The following is a 7,207-nucleotide window of genomic DNA, read 5'->3' on the forward strand; positions in this document are numbered from 1 at the left end:
CTTCTCTTCCTTTTGCTTCAGCCCAGTGCCTGTTTTGCTACGGGCCTCCACAGTGTTGATAATGCTGCTTCATTCAAACTAGGCACAAACTGGGCTTTTTGAAGTTACAAATGTTCTGTGCAAATGGTGGGTGTTGGTGGCATTGCATGATTTATATTGGAGTTTTCTTCCATGGGAAACAATTATAGTTCATAGGAATTAAGATGTGGTGTAAAGATCCTGAAGATTAACTTAATGTGAATGACAAACACTCTACTCCATCATTTAAGAGTTTGCAATGAAATGGAGTATTAATGACATTTGTCTTCATTTAATTGTCAAATTTCCTCTGAAGCCTTATTTTGTGACATGTTCTTGTTGTGATATTTAAAGAAGATTTAGGACAATTCAGTAGGGCTGCAGAACAGCTTTAATTTTGATATGCAGCCTATAGAAATGTGCCTTAAAGTAGGAATTGCTCTTCAGCTTTTTCACTTCCTAAGTCTCCTCGTCAAATAATTACTACAGAAATAGAGAAAAATAAGAGAGAATATAGTCTACAGCGTCAGAGTCTCTTACTGAGTCTCTCACTGAAAGGAGAAGCAAGATAACTTGAAATTGAAATGACCTGATTAAAAATGGAGCAGGGGTACGAACTGAAACTATCTGATTAACTTGCAGTTACACTGGGGTGCTAAGGATGTTCTAGTACTATAAACACCTAAATCAAATGCAGGCATCTTTCTAAAAGATGTGAGACTTGAATTTAACTTGCTTGCCTTCTTGATAAGCTGCATTAGAGATGCAGGAGGTGGATGTAGGTGGCTGTAAGGTCATAAAATATATAAACTGCTGATTTCTGTCCTCTGCCAGTTGAGAGCCAGCACAGATTTTGTTTGGTTTGTCAGATCATTCTAACAAGTGGGAAGAACTCGTTTCTATACTCTGAAGAAGCATTCACAACTCAGTTGTTAGTTTTTTTTCCAAGTACTGTGAGACAGTCGTCCCTTGTGATTCTAAATATTTAACCATTTTGGCTGTGTTTGTGTCATAGTACAGTTTCATTGTTCCTTTTTCATTTGGAACAAGAAAATTGAAAGACTAGTTAGCTATTGCAACGAGGCAGCTAAGCAGCTCTTCCTCCAATATTAAGGTGTCTGTGATTTATTGAGAAAGAGCAGGGCCAAGAGAGGTGGCAGGAACTGGTTCCAGCAGAATATTTGCCTCACTGTAGACACCTCCCAGCTGATGGAACCACGAGCTTTGCTCCAGGTCCTCTCTTTGGGATTGGGGATTTTGCTGGAGGTGAATGCAAGTGGTCAACATGGGAACAATCTGCTTCCAGACCAGAAGTGGAAGCAATGCTGGAGCAGAAGATGCTATCCCAAGCTGGGGGCAGGGTGCTGGAGGGAGCACTGAGCTGTGGTGGGTTGTGCTGCCTTGCACAGTGTGGGATACAGGGCCACTGGTGCTCCTCCACTGTTGTGTAGAACTGCATACTTATCTAATTTTTTTTATACTGGGGTTGAAACTGTCTGAACATTGTTTAGGGTATAGAAAATATGCATATTCATTGGTGTAATGTGGGAAGGATGATGAGAAGAGACTCCAGTCTGCTTCTCCTGTTAAGTTCATTTTGTATATACTGCAGTTCCTTCCCAGCAGAGTGGCTGGCTCAAAGTTGACAGTTGTTATAGCACTGGCTTGAAAAAAGGGAAGGCTGTGTTCCAGTTCCTGACTAGAACCACTGTTTTTAATGCACAGTGCTGTAGCTAGCACAAGCTATTGAGAGAGACATAAATGCATAGGGATGAGAAGTTCTTTTCTTAAAAAAAATGAAACAAAAAAAGCATTTTTGAAGCCTTGTACTTCATTCTGCTGAAACAAGAAGAGTTATTTGATATCTTAATTTGCCTGAAATGAGAAAGAGAAACTCACTTGTTTGCTGCTCAGAACAAGTTGAGTCAGCCAAACCTGGACATGAGCTGAAATCTGTCTAAGTTTTGCTTCCTAAAGTTGTCTTTTTCTCCAGTGACATCTCTGAAGAAATATAAAATATAGATCTTCTGATGTATGTTCCAGATCACCTCTCAGAAAAGGCTGCTCAGGTTGAAAAGGCTTGGTTGCACAGCTGTCTGTAATAGTGAATTATTACTGTAATCCCACGGGTTCTGGACCTCTACAGTCTCCCTGCCTTTTATATATCACTCATTTGCACTCACAGCTCTCATCTTCAAGAATTAGACAGGGCTGAGAACATCTTTCTGAGCTCAGATAAATGATGGTACTTTCCAGGGATAAAGTTTCCTAGATTTGTGTTCATTCTGCTCCTCTTTATTTGATGAAATAGGGAAAATGCATGTAATTTTTTTCTGGAACAAAAAAATGACATTCAGGAGGACTTAGGTTAATTTCCTCCAGAAAATTTCTTCATTTTGATGCACAAATACATTTCAGAAGAGATGGGAAAAAAAAAATTAACTGTACAAAACTACAGGTGAGATTGCTGTTATCTCTGTTAAAAAACTCTGGTCCACTAACATTGCAAATAACATAAATTTTTCAGGGTGGGTGAACAACTGTTCTGCACTACTGATGAAAACGGTCTGCAACAAATACCCTCAAAAGAAATTCATGTCCAGAACAACATGAAAGTTCAAAATTACAAGATTAGACATAAAATGAAAGAAGAGAAGCCTTTGAATTTCAAAGCAGCAGCGATCTTTGTGTCATAACATAAAAGAATTTGTTCAATGTTCTTTGGATTCTCCTGTGGGAGTGGTGGTGGCAGCATATAGGCCCTGCTCTTCATATCAGGTGAGGAAATTATCTTGTATCTGTTTGTGTCATCTTTCATATCATCTAAGCTACAGTTTGTTTATGGTACAAGCCTTGTCTGAAGTAGCACAGTAATTGTAGGATGGATCATGTGAGCCATGTTCACATTTTCTGAAGCATTTTATGAAGCACAAAAAACCTGAGTGTTCTTGGATTCTTAGCAATAACTTTACTTGAAAACTGTTCAATATTGTTATAATAAATAAATACATAACTTATCCTACTGGCCTGAGATGCAAGTGAAAGACCATGGTAGTCACCTTGTCTGCAAGCTATGTGACATGGGTAGTCTTGGGCTGTGCTTACACAGACTACTGTAGCTTCTAGAATAATGGTTTTATTTTTCTTTATGGCTATCTGCAGGCCAAGCTAACAAACTCAAAATGAGAATCTGAGAATACTGGTCCATACAGTATGTATTAAAAAATAATATAAAGTTCCAGCAATTTTGTTATCGTGTGCCTAATTCTGTTGCCAAGTATTTTTTCCTAAAACATTGCTGGGGAAAAGGACTTGATTTTTTCAACAATTGATCTACATAGGGTAACTTGGCAATAAGGACAATGAGGATTTTTTGGAGAAGAATCTGCATTTTCATTAAATCCATTGTTTGAATTTTCAAAAAGGAGTTTGAAAACAAATCAAATAAAACTTGTTCTCACATCATTCATTCTGAAATCCCAGGAGCATTCCAGCTAATCAGGGATTTTTGGCTAAGTGTTACATAAACCCTAGGAATTACACTGAAAGACATGTGTCAATGAATACAAAGAAAATCAAAGAGTAAACTTAGTTTTTGTGTTCAGAAAATATTAACCTCAGTTGCCCACAAGTAAAATGTCAGAATGTTTCTGCTGTAACGGAATGCTGAAAATTAGGATAAACGTTACCTGATAACTAATTGTCTGAAACAGCATATAGTGGCAGATGGCTTTTGATGAAGTGTAGGGACTTCTTTTGTCATCCTCTGCTGTCAGTAAAAATACTTGTCAGGAGTCAGATCTGAAATGATTGTTTACTGATCGTGGTATTGTTGAGAAATTCATTTTGTATAAAAGTCACTGCTCTTTTGCAGGATTGCACAGAGCCAAGCTCAACAGACTCTTACTTGCAATTGGAATTTAATTTGTGAAGATATGACTTCTAGCAGGGTGATTCTCATTCTTTATGGAAAGTGAAGTTAAATAATATGCACTAAACGTGACTGTACATTAAAAAAAGGAAAAGCAAAGGCAGACTGGAAAATCGTTGTTTCAGTCTGCTGCTAAAAGATACATTCAAGAGTATCTCAGCTAAGTGAAGAGTATAAAATGTATTGGGAAACTCACAGGAATTAGGGTTTTAGATATCAGAAATGTTTCTTCTTTCTGTGATGTCAATGCAAGATAATTTCAAAGCAAGCAGATAAGAATAATACATTGCCTTCAAGTGAATAAATATGTATGTGATGTCAAGCTGCTAGTTCTCTGTTTGACTGCGACCAGTCACTTGGTATTGGTAAGTCTGCTGCATGGGACATTCTTGTTCTGTTCCCTCCTGTTAATGAAATGCTGGGTGTAGTACACCCCAAAAATACCAGATTCTGCACTTTCCATCAGAACTGACAAATGCTGAACTCACTTACTTACATTTTTCCTCTGAATCACTATGAGACAGCAGAACCTATATCAGCCATTACTCCAGAAAGCTTACTTTTCATCTTTCTTATTTTCCCCCGTGATGTAATCTTCTCTTGCTCTGTGGCCACTAGGTTCTTTTCCTCATTAATAAGTTTGTAGTATTACCTACTGGAAGGACTTCCATGTCATTCAGACGTGTGAAAATGCTCCCCCTAGATTTTGGCTTGTAACTTTGTTGTTGGAAGAATATGTACAATGCTGTTGGTATCACAGAAACAAACAAACAAACAAACAAAAAGGAAATAGTACTTCAAAATACTTGTTTTGTCTTAGAAAGTGAGACTGGCCATTTCTAACAAGCTGCAGGCATTGCAATCAGCGGGAGTTAAATATTAGAAAGAGAAAGCTTCTTTTTATGAGTCTCGAGGCACACGATTATTCTTGCAGGAAGTGACCTTAATGTTTCCATTTTTCTTTTAGCTGAATGTAATAGAGTTTGAAACAGTGAATTTTCTGTGCGCCTCAGAATTTCTCTAGTTGAAGAGCTTCTGTTCAGCTTCTGAAGCAGCTGACCGGTTGGCACTGGAGTGCAGCCTGCTTAATGATTTGGCACAGGACACTTCTCTAAATACTCCTATATCTATGAACTATCCATTGTGATTCACACTGTTTGCAGGCTTGTATACATGAAAGATTTGAGACTTAAAGTAAGGCTTTTGAGAATGGCGTTAAAGTGATGAGAGTGATCAACAACAGATAAATCCATAATGGTAAGGAGTAGAAAATAACTTCTTAATGCAAGGAAATATCATTGAGTCTGTGTTAGCAAATATGTGGGAATAATCTTCATCTGCTATATTTACTGCTAATGGGAGTTTTGCTTGCAGCTTCCCATGCTCTGCAGTTAAGAATGACTTTACTTTTTAATGTTGTTTTAACATGATTTTCTTCTCATTTCATTACTTATTGTAGATCAATAAAATTACTGGTTTTCAAACTTTAACACGGTCAGGTAATAAAACTTAATAAAACCAGGAAACATATATAAGTCCTTGCTAATGCATCCTAATGCTGCGAATGTTAGATTAGCCATTACTTTACCCTTGAATGATTAAGTTAAACTTTTCTTTATGGAAATGAAGATGATCTCATAGTGTGATGAAAATGTGCTTCATCTGGACTCTTTGTAGCTCTTACAGCTCTGTGAAATTATTTTCTTAGATGGATATAACATAACCTCCCACATAACTAATCTAGAAATGAAGCTATTTTCCATGGTCTAAGAGCTATTTAGCCCTTAGTCTGAGACAGTGTAGTAAGGGAGTCCAGTGATGGCAGCTGTTTCTTTAATGGTAATTATAATTCTCTTAAATCCTGATTGCAACCAAGCAGCTGCCCAGTTATGGCCCAGGAATCATTATCTTGGCAATAGCAAACTGTTGCTCTTGTCCTTCTCACATCTGGCTGCTGAATGCTGTGCTGGACCCTGGATTGGGTGCTGCTTGGGAGAACAGCTGATACAGGGCTGTGGAGGTGATGTGTGTATGACAGCAGAATCCATTTGGAAGGAACAGTGAAGAATGTTCCTCTACCAGTGCAGAGCTGTTGAAACTATGTTGTCTTGTAGAAAAACGCTAAAAGAGGCCTATGCAAAGACATAACCTTTCACTGGGTAAATGGAATTATTGTCGCCAAGATAAAGCAGAAAAAAGAAGAAAATCTATATGACATTGGAATAAATATTGTACAACAACTGGAAAAAGAGATAATTCATCCTTGTAAGAGTAGTTCAAACATTGCAAGAAACAACGCAGTACTGAATAAAAGGTACACAGTATTTATTCTCTGTAAATGTGTGAGAAAGCCATCACTAGAAGTTATTTGCTCTGGAATGGGGAGAAAGTCTTAGTTTAACCTTTAAAATATATAGTCTGTATAGTCTAACTACGAAAATTAAGAGAAAAATGTAGGGACTTGAATTAAAACCAAACCAACCAGCCAAACCACTATTTCAATTCAATGGAATTTAGCTAGGTTCACTGAGGTACCATCACGGCCTGGAGTTTGAGAGGTTGGATGACCATGAAACTTTGTCTTCAAGGTCATCTGAGGAGGGGCAATTAACCACGGGGAGTAAAAGCCAAAAAATTTCAGTTATGAGTCTTATTCCAAGCATCAGTTAAAACTGAATCTCAGCCCTGTGCTGATTTGAATGAGATTCCGGTCAGTTTAAATCCTCACAAGTCTCAATTGCCAAATTCATGAAGTAGGATCGTCCCATGCAGTAACCATTTGCATTCAAAAAGCTTAAGCAAAAGAGAGGTTTTAGTCTTCATTCATAAGGAAATAGGTCTTCGGTGACAGTTCTCTGTGAGCGCGTTTGCCATCAGTTCCTTTGTGTCAGCACTAAATAGCTCTTGCATCTATCGACTAGCTGCAAAAGCGTTTGACAGAAGGTTGTTGTCTCGGAAACGCTTGTGTTGTGGAAACCCTAGAAAATTCTATCAGCCAACTAGAAATATACATGTAGCTTCTGGCCAGCTAGCCACTTAGGATTTGTACGTCTCAATGCTGGTCACAACACATAGTCCCTTTCCTCAGCTGCGTTTTGGGTCTCATTAGCTTAATCCCTGAGGTATTTTCTTGCAAAGCATGGTGATGCAGTTCTGAGATACTGGCAGTGGTTTGGGGATCTGTTTTCATCATGCACCTAAGATAAAGAGTAGTGTAACTAAAAGGAATAAAAGCAGCAGGCTTTTATTAAGTAGCAA

The 7,207-nt window shown here is 38.0% G+C and overlaps 1 protein-coding gene across 1 annotated transcript in view; it reads right to left on the minus strand.

Moving 5' to 3' along the window:
* Positions 1 to 7,207, minus strand: part of ANXA11 (annexin A11) — a 751,397-nt gene that overhangs the window by 348,364 nt on the left and 395,826 nt on the right. The window lies entirely within an intron of this gene.

Source organism: Tympanuchus pallidicinctus, unplaced genomic scaffold (genome assembly GCF_026119805.1).
Source record: "Tympanuchus pallidicinctus isolate F22 unplaced genomic scaffold, pur_lepc_1.0 scaffold16, whole genome shotgun sequence".
NCBI lineage: Eukaryota > Metazoa > Chordata > Aves > Galliformes > Phasianidae > Tympanuchus > Tympanuchus pallidicinctus.